The sequence below is a fragment of the Nomascus leucogenys genome, chromosome 22a, assembly GCF_006542625.1.
Source record: "Nomascus leucogenys isolate Asia chromosome 22a, Asia_NLE_v1, whole genome shotgun sequence".
NCBI classification, from domain to species: domain Eukaryota; kingdom Metazoa; phylum Chordata; class Mammalia; order Primates; family Hylobatidae; genus Nomascus; species Nomascus leucogenys.
Genome location: NC_044402.1, coordinates 28,390,321 through 28,403,993, shown reverse-complemented (window position 1 = coordinate 28,403,993; position 13,673 = coordinate 28,390,321). Strand labels below are relative to the sequence as shown.

Below are 13,673 nucleotides of genomic sequence, written 5' to 3'. Positions count from 1 at the left end.
GCGTTTCTCCCCTTCCCCTCCACTCTGGGCAGGGCGCCCAGAACCGGGTTCTGCTGAAGGACATCTCGAGTAACGGGAGCAGGGAAGGTGGAAGGCTAGGATTCCCACCCCACCCCACCCCTACCCAGGTTCTGAGGGGCTGAGCCGAGGCAAAGGAGGGGGACTCGGCATGGCTAGGCCCAGTCTCCACACTCCATGGAGGGGCTTCTTGGGGCCCTGGCCCAGGCACATACATGCAGCTTGTGCTGCATGGAGCAGCCAGGGAGGAAGGGACAGGAAGCCCCTGGCCTGGGTCACAGAGCTGCCAAGTGGAGGAGCAGAAGGAGCCCCAGTCCCAGCACCCTCCTGTGTGGCTGGGGAGGGAACCCAGGCCATCGCAGCCCTGAGCTGTTCCAAGAGACAGAGGAAGGGAAGTGAGTGGGAAGAGCAGGCTTTCTGACCCAGCCCTATCCCAGTGCCTGGTGTCCCCGTGACTCTGCCTACTCCCCCTGGGAGTTACCTTTGAACCCAGCTCTGACCCAGAGCCTGCCATTGAAGGCTCATCTTGGAGTAAGCCCAACCCATCTTCTCCAGTGAGGCTCCCTTCCCACATGCTCTGCTCCCACTCAGGGGTTATCTGTGTGGGGGGCAGGGGGATGTGTCAGATGCCCTTGAAGTTTTTACAAAATACACGTGCCTAGCTTTTCTGCCCCATCTCACCCCAGCTCGGCTAAGAACCATTGCTCACGTGCCCTGGACTGTCTGAGCCACCGCCTCTCCCCATCCCAGTCCTGGTCCTTATCCCTGTCCTCATCTGTTCATCTTCCTGCCCTTCAAAGCCCAAGTCAAATGCTACCTCCTTGATGAAGCCCTCCCTGGATCTCAGCCAGATGAGATCTTAACAGCCTTGAATGCCCTTAACACTTTGAGTCTATCTCTTCTGTTAGAAAGGACTTCATCCTTTCACTTTTCAAGTGTTCATTGAGTGCCAGTCACACACAGGTCCTCCAGTAATTCATGCGGAAGGGGGTGGGTAAACAAGGAAATGGCTTAATGACGATAGCTTGAGAAAAATAATAACATTCTGTGAAAATAGCAATACAAAACTCCACGAGACATTCTGGCAAGAATGCTAGTAAAGCTGAATGTATATATGCTTTATGACCAACAATTTCACATCTAGGTATACATTACCTAGAGAAACTCCCACATGTGCATAAGGAAACAGCTCCAAGGGTATCTAGGGCAGCAATGCTTGAAATGCAAAAAAGAGGTCTTGGCTGGACTCTGTGGCTCACGCCTGTAATCCCAGCACTTTGGAGGCCTAGGTAGGAGGATTGCTTGAGCCCAGGAGTTTAAGACCAGCCTGGGCAACATAGCAAGACCCTGTATCTGTCTAAGAAAAAAAATTAGCCAAGTGGGGTGGTGTGTACCTGTAGACCCAGCTACTTGGGAGGCTGAGGTGGGAGGATTGCCTGAACCCAGGAGTTTGAGGTTTCAGTAAGCTATGATCATGCCACTGCACTACAGCCTGGGCAACCAAACAGAAAAAAAATAAAAAAAAAGAGACCTCGACCTCAATATCTGCAATAATAGAATAATGAATAAAATTGTGATACTGTGCAGCAGTTAAACTATGTGTAACTGGGGAGTTTTATTTTGTATAAATTATACCTTAGCAAAGCTGATATATATGTATATATACATATGGATACATTCTGTATTAACATGAATACATTTCAAAAACAATGTTGCAAAAAAAGGAAATTGCAAAATAATACCATTAGTTAAACTTTAATTTTCTTTTTCTTTTTCTTTTTTTTTGAGACAGGGTTTTGCTCTGTTGCCCAGGCTAGAGTGGAGTGGTGTGATCTTGACTCATTGCTGCCTCCACTTTTCAGGCTCAAGCGATCCTTCCACCTCAGCCTCCCGAGTAGCTGGGACTATAGGTGCACACCACCCCACCCAGCTAATTTTTTTTTTTTTGTATTTTTTATAGAGATGGGGTTTTGCTATGTTTCCCAGCCTGGTCACAAATTCCTGGGCTCAAGTGATCCACCCACATGGGCCTCCAAACGTGCTGGGATTACAGGTGTGACCCACTGTGCCTGGCTGAAAATTTAATTTTCGTAAAAATCACAAAACAGTACTAGCTATGATTTATGGATTTACTAATTTCTGTTGCAATGCCTACCAAGCTCATGCTTGTAGCGCCTTGGAGAGAGTAGGAGCTGAGACTGAAAGGGGAAAAGGAAGGACTTCTAACTTGTCAGTAACACTTCATTTAACAAAGAACAGCTGAAGCAAAAATGACAGCATGTTTACATTTGTTAATTCAGTTGGTTTAAATGAATTTTTCAAAGTCGAAGAAAAGTAATCTGAGATGTCTATGGAAAGGTGCTGATATCTCCCTGGGGGGTCAGGAAAAGGGTCCAAGAGGAGGTGACAGCTGGGTGTGAAGGACTCGGGGAACTGGCAGGTTTCACTGGGGTGGGGTTGTTGGGAAAAGCAGCCGTGGGTGCTTAAAGCCAGGGAATACCTGTGTTGGCTCTTTGCACATCTGAAATGTTTGTTGATTGACTTTGTATCAAGCTGTCCCTCTGCTGCCCTCTCATCCCCTTCTCTGATTTCACCTCTTCTATTTCTGAGTTGTGTACATAGTAAATAGGGTCCTGGGGGGAAAATCATGTGTCATTTTATGATTTTTTAGAGATGAGATAATCTAATAGGGGTTAGGAGAGGATTGAGGCAAATATACAAAATTGAACATTAAAATGGGGAAATAGCCACTGATACAGAGAAAATAGAAATAATAGTAATAATATTATTATTATTATTATTATTATTGGTACTGTGTCTGGCCATATGTAAATCCAGTTGAAAACCAGCTGAAACTGATGATTTTTTGGGAAAATATAAATCATCAGTTTGACATCAGGAGAGGTAGAAAATCCCAACAGACCAATAATCACTGAAGAAACTGAGTTTTCATAAAATTCTCCTCCAAAAAAACTAAGGTTCAGATCGCTTCTAGTTTCTATCAAACCTCCAAGGCACAGATAATGCCAATGTTATTTAAACTGCACCAACTGCACCAAATCACAGAGAAGGAGAGATTCTAAATTATTCTATGAAGCACGAACAACGTGGATACCAAACCTTGACAAAGATAGCACAAAAAGAGAAAAATGACTAAAAAATCTTATGAATAGTGGTGCAAAGTTCATAAATAGCAATAAATGGACTCACACAGCATTATGTTATAAAAACGAACATACCACAAGCAAGTGGGGTTGTATTCCAGAAATATAAATTCCATAGTAGAAAAACTGTTAATGTAATTGAACAAACGAATAGCTTAAAAGAAATAAAAAATCATACAAGCAACTTCGTAAGTGCTAAAAATGTCTAAAATGCATTTGATAAAATTCAACATGTCTCTGATTTTAACTCTTACTTCATAGGAATAAATGGATATTGCTTAACATGATTTTGTGTATGCCTGTGTGTGCTTGTGTGTGTATTCAGACATAAACACACACAAGGAAAGAATGATCACCACGACTGTAATTCTTTAATACTACTCTAGAAGTGCAAGCCAACACAAATTTTGAAAATGTAAGTTATAAAAGTGCTGAATTTATCAAAATTGTAGACGGTAAGATTGACAACCTGGAGAAAAAAGAACAAGATTGTCAACCGAAAAAAATTAGAAATAATAAAAGAATATACCAACATGATCGGTAATAACTATTAGAAGCAAAAATATATAGCTTGTTTGTATATAAACAGACTTTAACTTTTTAAATATAAAGGAAGAAATTTAAAATATCAGTAAAAGTGCTAAAATAACCAGTACTAAGTCTAACCAGAGGTGGCAGGAGCAGCTCTTAAGACTACTTCATTCTTGATTCCCTGGCACTTGGAATAGGGCCTGACACATAGTAGTAGATATTTGTCAAATGATGGAACGGCTTCACAGATTGATAAACAAAGCACACCTAATATGCAATAATAATAATAGTAAACACCACCATATAGTAGTTCCCCTGTATGGCCACTGTCCTATTCTTTACCTGTAGCCTAAGGTGTGAGCTATCCTGGAGAATGTTCCGTATGTGCTTGAGATAATGCATATTCTGCTGCTGTTTGGAGGAGTTTTTGCATATGTCTATTAGGTCCAATTAGTCTATAGTGTTGTTCAAGTTCTCCATTTTCTTTTCTTTTCTTTCTTTCTTTTTCTTTTTTTCTTTTCTTTTCTTTTTTTTTTTTTTTTTTTTTTTTTTTTGAGACAGAGTTTCGCTCTTATTGCCCAGGCTGGAGTGTGATAACGCAGTCTCGGCTCACCGCAACCTCCGCCTCCTGGGTTCAAGTGTTTCTCCTGCCTCAGCCTCCTGAGTAGCTGGGATTACAGGCATACACCACCAAGCCTGGCTAATTTTGTATTTTTAGTAGAGATGGCGTTTCTCCATGTTGGTCAGGCTTGTCTCAAACTCCCGACCTCAGGTGATCCGCCTACTTCGGCCTCCCAAAGTGCTGGGATTACAGGCATGAGCCACCGCGCCCGGCCTAGTTCTCCATGTTCTTATTGATCTTCTGTCTGGTTGTTCTATCCATTATTGAAAGGAGTACTGAAATCTCCAATTATTTTTGTGGTGTTGTCTATTTCTTCCTTCAGTTTTCTCAATATTTCTTCATATATTTGGGTGCTCTGCTATTAGGTGCATATGTATTTATAATTGTTATATCTTCCTGGTGAATTGACTCTTTATCATTATGTAATAGCCTCCTTTGTCTTTTGTGGCAGCTTTTGACTGATACAAATACGGCCATCCTTGCTCTCTTTTGGTTACCATTTGCATGGAATGAATTTTTCCATCCTTTCACTTTCCACCTATGTGAGCCTTTACATCTAAGGTTCAGCCTCCTGTGGGCAGCATAGATTAGTTGCATCTTTCTACACCCTTTACCTGTAATAACTCATTTAATCCTCACAATAACTCCATGCAGATGGCGTTATTGTTATCTCCATTTTTAGATGAGGAACCTGAGGCACAGAAAGAGTAGGCAACTTATCCTAGGTCCAGTAGAGTGGAAATTTGAACCAAGCACTTGACTCTGAGTTTATGCTCTTTGTGTCCATCCTCCTACATAGTCAAATTGGAATTTTGAATTTAGAGGGAGGATTGTTGGGTAAGGGAGCAGGAAATGGATTATTCAAACATGACTTTAGGACAACTGTGTAGCCCTTTGAAAAAGATAATAAAGTTGGTCCCTACCACAATCTCTACATCAAAATAAATTCTAGAGGTGGCAAAGATATTTTAAAAAGAAAGAAGAAAGCCAGGTGCGGTGGTGTGTGCCTGTAGTTGTAGCTACTCTGGAGGCTGAGGCAGGAGAATCACTTGAACCCAGGAGTTCAAGGCTGCAGTGAGCTATGATTGTGTCACATAAGTACTCCAGCCTGGGCAACAGAGTGAGACCCTGCCTCAAGAAAGAATAAGACAAAGATGAAGAAGGAGGAGGAGGAGGAGGAAGAGGAAGAAGAATAGGAAGAGGAAGAAGAAGAGGAAGAAGAAGAAGAAGAGGAATAAGAAGAAGAAGAAGAAGGGGAGGAGGAGGAGGAAGAAGAGGAAGAACAAGAAGAGGAAGAAGAGGAGGAGGAGGAGGAAGAAGAGGAAGAACAAGAAGAGGAAGAAGAGGAGGAGGAAGAAGAAGAAGAAGAGGAGGAGGAGGAAGAGGAAGAAGAAAAACAAGAACAGCAGGAGGAAGGAGAAGAAGAAGAAAAGGAGGAAGAAACCTTCAAGAATACAAGTTGAAAATATAGGCAGATACTTTCATGATTCTCAAATGGGAAAGGCTTTTTAAGCAAGTCCAAAGGATCCCATAAATAAAGTCAAAAATAGATGAATGACAATTTGCAATACACATGACAAGAAGTAAGTTGCCTCAATTTAGAAAAACTTCTTAAAAAAATCAATAAGAAATTAAAAAGGATGGACACAGACAAGTCACAGAAAAATAAGTGCAAAGGCCATTCAGTCAATAAACGTGAAAATATGTCTGTCTTTTTTGACAACTGAATTACAAATTGAAACAAGATACCATTTTTAAACTCACTGTAAAAATCCAACAATCTGATAATGCACACTGTGTGAGGGTATGAGTTGCTGGGGCAGAGCAAACTGGTTCACCCTCATTGGAGGACAATTTGGCAATATCTATCAGAATGTTAGGTTCACATAAGTTTTGACCCAGGGATATCCTCTAGCTGGCCTCATATATGTGCACAAAGATATAAAGTCAAAGATGTAGGCTGGGCGCGGTGGCTCATGGCTGTAATCCCAGCACTTTGAGAGGCTGAGGCAGGTGGATCACCTGGGCCCAGGAGTTTGAGACCAGCCTAGGCAACAAAGTGAGACTTCATCTCTACAAAAATTAAAAAAAAAATTTAGACCTAGTGAGGTGGCTTACGCCTGTAATCCCAGCACTTTGGAAGGTTGAGACAGGCGGATCACCTGAGGTTGGGAGTTCAAGAGCAGCCTGACCAACATGGAGAAACCCCGTCTCTATTAAAAATACAAAATTAGCTAGGCGTGGTGGCACATACCTGTAATCCCAGCTACTCGGGAGGCTGAGGCAGGAGAATCGCTTGAACCTGGGAGGCAGAAGTTGCAGTAAGCCAAGACCATGCCACTGCACTCCAGCCTGAGCAACAAGAGTGAAACTCCGTCTCAACAAAAAAAAAAAAAAAAAAAAAAAAATTAGCCAGGCATGGTAGTGGGCGCCTGTGGTTCCAGCTACTTGAGAGATGGAGGTGGAAAGATCGCTTGAGCCCAGGAAGTTGAGGCTACTGTGAGCTGGGATCGTACCACTGCACTCCAGCCTGGGCAACAGAGTATGATGCTGTCTCAAAACAAACAAATAAACAAGAAAAAACAAAGATATTCATTACAGAGTATGAAAACAAAACAAACTGTCTCAAAACAAAGAAACAAGAAAAAACAAAGATGTTCATTACAGCTTTGCTTGTGCAGCAAAAAATGTAGAAATAACCTAAATATCAATCAACAAGGACAGATTCACAGAAATTGTAGTGCATCGGTTCAGTGGAACACTATGAGCTATGAAAAGAATGGAGGGATCTGTCTGCGCTGTTATGCAGAGATGTGTGATGTATGTTAATTAGCAAAGCAAATATAAGTACTGGGAATATGTTCCTGGTTGGGTTTAAAATAAAGATGCAGGCATAGATATGTGTGTGTGTGTGTGTGTGTGTGTGTGTGTGTATGTTCACATTTCTGAAAAAAATTCTCGAGGAAAATTTAGGAAACGATATTTATGTTGGAGAGTGGGGCATAGGACTGAGATGGCAGGGACATCCATGCCATATTTCTTTTTTCTTTCTCTTTCTCTCTCTTTCTTTCTCTCTTTCTTTCTTTCTTTCCTTTCTTTTCTTTCTTTCTTTCTTTCTTTCTTTCTTTTCTTTCTTTCTTTCTTTCTTTCTTTCTTTCTTTTTTGGAGACAGGGTCTTGCTCTGTCACACACGCTGGAATGCAGTGGCACTATCATGACTCACTGAAGCCTTGACCTGCTGGGTTTAAGCAATCCTCCCACCTCAGCTTCCCGAGTAGCTGGGACTACAGGCAGACACCACCACACCCAGCTAATTTTTTTTTTTTTGTACTTTTTGTGGAACCAGGTTTTCACCATGTTGCTGAGGCTGGTCTCTAACTTGTGGGCTCAAGTGAACCTCCCACCTCGGCCTCCCAAAGTGCAAGGATTATAGGTGTGAGCCACCATGCCCAGCCTAGATTTCATTTTCATTGTGTATTATTTTGAATGGTTTGATTTTTTTTCCCCTAAGCATGTTATTTTCAGAATTTAAAGAGCATATTTAAAGGCGGGCATGGTTGCATGTGCCTGTAATCCTAACTATCTAGGAGGTGGAGTCGAGAGGATCAATTGAGCCCAGGCATTGGAGACCAGCCTTGGCAACATAGTGAGACCCCATCTCAAACAAAACAAAACAAAACAAAACAAAACAAAACAAAACAAGAATATTTAAGAAGAAACAAATTATAAGGAGCAGAATATCGGTTAAAATGTCTCACCCTGAACTTTGTTTTTAAATTCGTTTCTCAGTGGGTTCACCTCTTCTTGCATTCACAATTTCAGATGTGGGCGGGCCCAAGAGTTCACCTCCAATCTTTATTTTGTCCACGAGGAAAATGAGCGCTAGAGAGGATTTAGCAACGTGCCAGGGCTCCCTGGCTAGCTGGCTGCAGAGACTGGGCTCCTGTGATGCTGCTTTCAGGAAAGGGACCGATGATCCCTTTATGTGGATTATAAAATCATCCTTGGACTTGTCTGCCCTTTCCCAGTGTGTCGTCTACTGAGTCTTACTTCATGGGCACCCATGTGGGGAACTTGTTAAAATGCAGGTTCCCAAACATCTTCCTCGAGATTCAAGTTCAGTGGGTCTAGGTAGGGCCCTTCCACCTGCATTTTAGCGAGCCCTCCCCCTCCTCCTGCAGATGATTCTGAAGTGGGTGATGTGTATGGCCCCTTTGACCTCCCCCAGCTCAACCCTGCTGGCATTGTCTGTGCATCTAGGCTGAACACCCCCACACCAGCAAGGGAAAGTGGGGTGCTCCAGTTCAGCAGGGGAAGTGACAGAGCTTGTGCCTGGACTCCCAGTGCCGTGCTCTCTCCATGGCCCCCTCCCCTCAGCTGCTGCTCAGCTGGGTTGAATGGTAGCTCCCAGCTCACCCACTCCAGGGGTGGGCACTGGCTGGCCTGGATTTGGAGCTGGGGCAGGCTGGGGGTCATGGATGCTTCTGGAGTACCCCTCACCCCATCAGAGCTCCCCAAGGCAGGAATTGTGGGAGATACTGACAAGTACGTTGGAGTTAGGAGGGGCTTGGCCAGCCTGGGCTTGGGAAGGAGCTGCAAGGAGGCCAGGGAGGACTGGGATGCATGCCTGCCTGCACTGAGAGGGTTCTGTTGTCCCTATGCCATAGAGCCTTGGAGGAGCCTCCCTCGGGGTCAGGAATCGAGTGGGGACACGGCTGGGCCACTCTGAAGCACCGTTTCCTGGGGACTGATCAAGAGGACGGAAGGTCTTATAACAGCCCAGAGGCCACGTGGGGCCTGAGCCCCAAATCTCAGCTGCTGTTCCAGGTAGGTGCCCCTGGCATCATCCCATCATCCATCAGGGCTAAGCCCTAGCGCCAGCTCCCCACCTTGAGCCTGGGAAATGTGGCCATCCTGGCCACCCATGGACTGCAGCTCTCCAGCCAGCACTTGGGCAAAGGCCCCCCCTAAGCCCTCCTAAACCCACAACCTGCCAGGAGAGGGGCAGGAATGGCTTAACCCCATTCCAAAGGGTGCTGTCCCATGTGACCCTGCCCATGAGGCCTGGGAAGGGGCAGAAGATGCTCTGGTTTTGGTTAGGGTGTCTTCTGTCCCCTAGAAATTCCGCTGGGACTGAGCTGCTAGCTGGGCCCCCTGGTGGTTCTTGCCCAGCTGACTCTGGTTTGGGGCAAGCCTAGAATCCGGCCAGACGCGGCTCTTCCAAGAGTTCCCTAACTCTTGACACTTTTTCCTCTAGGAAAGGATTAAGACAGATGGTATCTTCATAGACTGCTAGAGCTGGGGATCTTGGAGGTAGAATCCAACCGCAATCTCTTTTTACTTCTCAAGTATTACTTATGTCAATAGTGTTGTTTCCAATGTTGTGGTTGAACATCTCAGAGGAATCAGGTGTAATCTTGTCAAAAAAGCACGGGAAGCCCTTTGGCTCCGGACAGCCCTTCCTGGGCTCAGTGGCCTCCCCTTGCCCCTCAGTCCAGCCTGTGCCCCACGCTCCTCTTCCTCTCCTTCCACCTTCCCAGTTACCTCCGGCAACTCCTCCCACTTTGCAAAAGGAACATTGGCAGTGGCTGGACATCCCACTAGAAGGTATTGAAGCTAGGTTAGCATCTAAGTGAGGCTTTCTTCCCTACTTAAGTAAGTAAATACATTAATAAATAAATCTTTGAGGAAAGATTAGAGAGTCCAGGAAGCTTTCCAGAGGAAGCTCTAACTGTGATAAGATTTCTCTATTTGAGAGTGTCTCAAATCTCTCTTACATGAAAGAAGATACTATCCTGCATGGAGTATTGGCCAAGAGCATCGTGATTGTTGCTGTTATTGATAAAAATAATCTTAGATATGGTTCTTTACACCCCCTTTATAATTTCCTGGTCCTTTCTTGGGAGAGCCCTCCAGGGCAGGGAGCCCTAGCCACAGGCAGTGTTTCACTTCTGTTCCTCTGGCCATTCCCAGGGCCCCAGGCCTATGCCAGACTCTTGTTCAAGATTACTAGAAGAGGCAGCAGTGGAGCCAGATGGGTTCACATCCCAGCTCAATCACCTACCAGCCTTGTCATCTCTATGTACTTCTGTCTCTTTATCTGTAAAATGGGGTTAACAATAGTACCCTAGGGTGAAGATTAACTATGGTAATATCTGTAAAGTACTTGAAACAACATCTAGCACCCAGTAAGTGCTTAACACATTAGATCTGATCACTGCGAAAGTCTGTTCTCTCCCAGCCATAGTCTGCTGCCTGATCAACCTCCCTAAGACACAGCGCAGTCATCCGATTCCCTGGCTCTACAACCATCCGTGACTCCCCATTGCCTAGTTAATGACTGTGCTCTAACTTCACTTTAAGGGCTTGAAGGCAGAGGCAAATATTGTTTGCCTTGCATGTAATAAGGAATCAGTAATGTTTGTTGGGAGAGGGTTTCCACTCTCAGAGTGGACGAACTGAGTCCCCGAGGAATGGAAGTGCAGTCACCTACAGCCCACATCTGGGGGTTTGATCCAAGCTCTTCTGCCTCCCTGACCACAGCCTGGCCAGGAGCAGACCTGGATCTGGGGCCCTGGATCCGCACACAAGGCTAGGGATGGTTTCCCTTGGATCCACTGGGCCTGCAAATGCAGTGAGCCCTATTTTGGGCTCCAGCCTTAGTCCACATCAGAGTCAAGAGAGGACAGTTGGCCATTGCCCAGACAGGCAGTGACCACAGTTATAATGTGTACTCTGATGAGTTCAGGCCAGGCAGCAGACGTGACGTCATGGTCCTCATTCATCATGGGGCCGTGGCCAAAACCTTGGCTCCCATGGCTCAGGTGGGAAGCCTGAGGCCAGCAGAGACTACCCATGATCTGGCATCTTGGGACAGAGAACTCAGCTAGCTATGTCCTGCATCTCAGCCCCTCTGGTGGAAGAGAGGCCATACACTGTGGAAGAACAAGCTCTGGGCTGGGGGAGGACAGAATGGCGTTTGAGACCAGCCTCCTCATCTGGTGGAGAGACCTCAGCCATGTCAATGAACTTCTGTATTTTCCCATCTGTGAAATGTAGAGGATAACACCCGCTTCGCAGAGTCAGGGTGAGGGCAAAATGGAGCAAAATGCCCAGAGCCACTGCACGCATGGAGTGGGCACTTGGGAATTTGCAGTGATTCTGATCAGACCATCAAAGTTGTTCTCCAGGCTGCCGAGTGGAGCTGTTTCAGTCCTGCAAACTTCTAGCTTTCCTTAGGTGGGGAAATTGTCCTTGCCTGGCCTCCGCTCTGAGATAAAGGAAAATAGTGGTGGTTTTTGTTTTGTTTTTTTTTTTTTTTTGAGACAGAGTCTCGCTGTCGCCCAGGCTGGAGTGCAGTGGCGCGATCTCGGCTCACTGCAGGCTCCGCCCCCCGGGGTTCACGCCATTCTCCTGCCTCAGCCTCCCGAGTAGGTGTGACTACAGCTACTACTACTGCCACCTCGCCCGGCTAATTTTTTGTATTTTTAGTAGAGACGGGCTTTCACTGTGTTAGCCAGGATGGTCTCGATCTCCTGACCTCGTGATCCGCCCGCCTCGGCCTCCCAAAGTGCTGGGATTACAGGCGTGAGCCACCGTGCCCGGCCAATAGTGGTGGTTTTTGTTAGGATCAGGAAACAGTTCAAATGTTTCCAGACTCCTGGCCAGGGTGGGAAGTGCAGGAAGGAAGCAGCGCAGCTCTGCCTGGTTTTCTCAGAGATTTTTCCACTTGGAGGCTCGGTGCTGCCAAGCCCAGGAAGCCAGCAGTGAAGGGACAGGGAGGGGGCAAACCAGAGCATGCTGGTTCCTGCAAGGTGGTATTTTTCTCTTTATCCACTTGAAATATGAATGAATCTGTTGAGATTCCAGGCACCGGACTAGGCAGCAGCAAGTAAAACAAACATGACCCTGCTCTCAGGGGGCTTTCATTCAAATGGGGCAGATAATAAACAGCGTATTATGGATGATGTATGTTAGAAGGAGATAAATGCAATGGGGGAAATAAAAAACACAGAGAAGGAAAGGGAAGGCAATCAGGGGTGCCAGAGTAGCTGCATTATTAAATAGGATGGTCAGGACAGACCTCACCGGAAAGGCAACATTTGAGACACACAGATTGTTTGCTCCCCTTGGGGATTCCTGAGAGGCCTGGGGGCTCAGAATCAAGGCCAAGTGCCTTTCATGAGATCCTAGGATAGGAGCAAAATCTAGAAGCTCTTCCAGTCCCAGCCCAGATAATGTCATGCCCTTTCTCCAAGACCTTCAATAGCTCCCCACTGCCTACACAATCAAGTGCAAATCATTCAACCGAGATTCAGGGCCTCATGATCTGGTCCCAACTTGCCTGTTATCTCACCAGACCCTTCTCATCCCACCTCTTCAGCCAAGCTAGTCTGCCTGCCATTTCTGGAACAGTCCACTCTCTGTTTCCCTCTTCCTCTATTTGTCCCTCTGCCCGGACTATCCTTGTTCCCACTGGTTTCTGTCAGTATAGAAATCTCACCCACTCTCCAAATGCCACATCTCCAAGGCCTTCCCTGAGCCCCCGGGCTGTGATCTCTGAGCCCCACAACTTGGCTTGTTCCTTTCTCAGCATGTGGCTATTCCTCTGCCTTGGGTGTAGGCACTGATTTTCCTGTCTTGTGTCTCTACCTGGCTGGAAGTGCTCTGGGCAGGGCCTGGACTCCTTCACCTCCAGCAGGTGTGGGACTCAGCGAACACTGGCTGAATTGTGTCCCCGCTCAAAGGCTCCCAGCAACACTGTGACAAGCCAGGCCCACTCAGACAACGAAGGCAGAAGTGGAGGCAGGCAAGAAAGGAGAGGAAACTAAAATGTAGATGAGAGATGAGGGAGGAGCTGGTGAAGGACGAGGAGAGAGAAATCCCCACCGTCCTTTTTCCAGAGAGGCAGATTGTCACAGACAGAAGGAGGGATCCCTCTCTTCCCCTGGAAATAGCTAGTACTCCCTTCAGTCTCCCAGGCCAGTGCTTCCTTGTGTCTAACTGAAATACCTCTTGCTGTAGCTACAGCTCACTTTCTGTTTTTCCATCATCTGGCTTCAGGTTGCCATTCAAGTCCTCATTCAGCCTGGATCAGTGTGGCTTTCCTGATCCCCTACCCAAGGGGAAGGAGCAAGGTCAGAGGAGGCTGGCTCTGGCCCTGGAGCTTGTGCTGTAGTTGAGGAGGCTCTGATGATCCCCAGAGCCACATGGAGACTGCCAGGGAGCTAAGATGTGGAGCCACCATGAGTCATGGAGGTTGTGCCAGCTACCACCCCTCAGCCCCTCGGCACAGCCTCCCTGCAGGGCTAACCTTCATCACAAGCCAACCTGTGAAT

General features: G+C 46.1%; 1 protein-coding gene across 7 annotated transcripts in view; it reads left to right on the top strand.

Annotated features, from left to right (window-relative positions):
• TMEM63C (transmembrane protein 63C) overlaps positions 1 to 13,673 on the top strand; it is a 150,936-nt gene that overhangs the window by 72,164 nt on the left and 65,099 nt on the right. For all 7 annotated transcript variants that reach the window (XM_030804035.1, XM_030804037.1, XM_030804036.1 and 4 more), the window contains exon 2: positions 9,003 to 9,162. The gene's annotated coding sequence lies outside the window, so the exon portion shown is untranslated. The remainder of the gene's footprint in view (positions 1 to 9,002; positions 9,163 to 13,673) is intronic.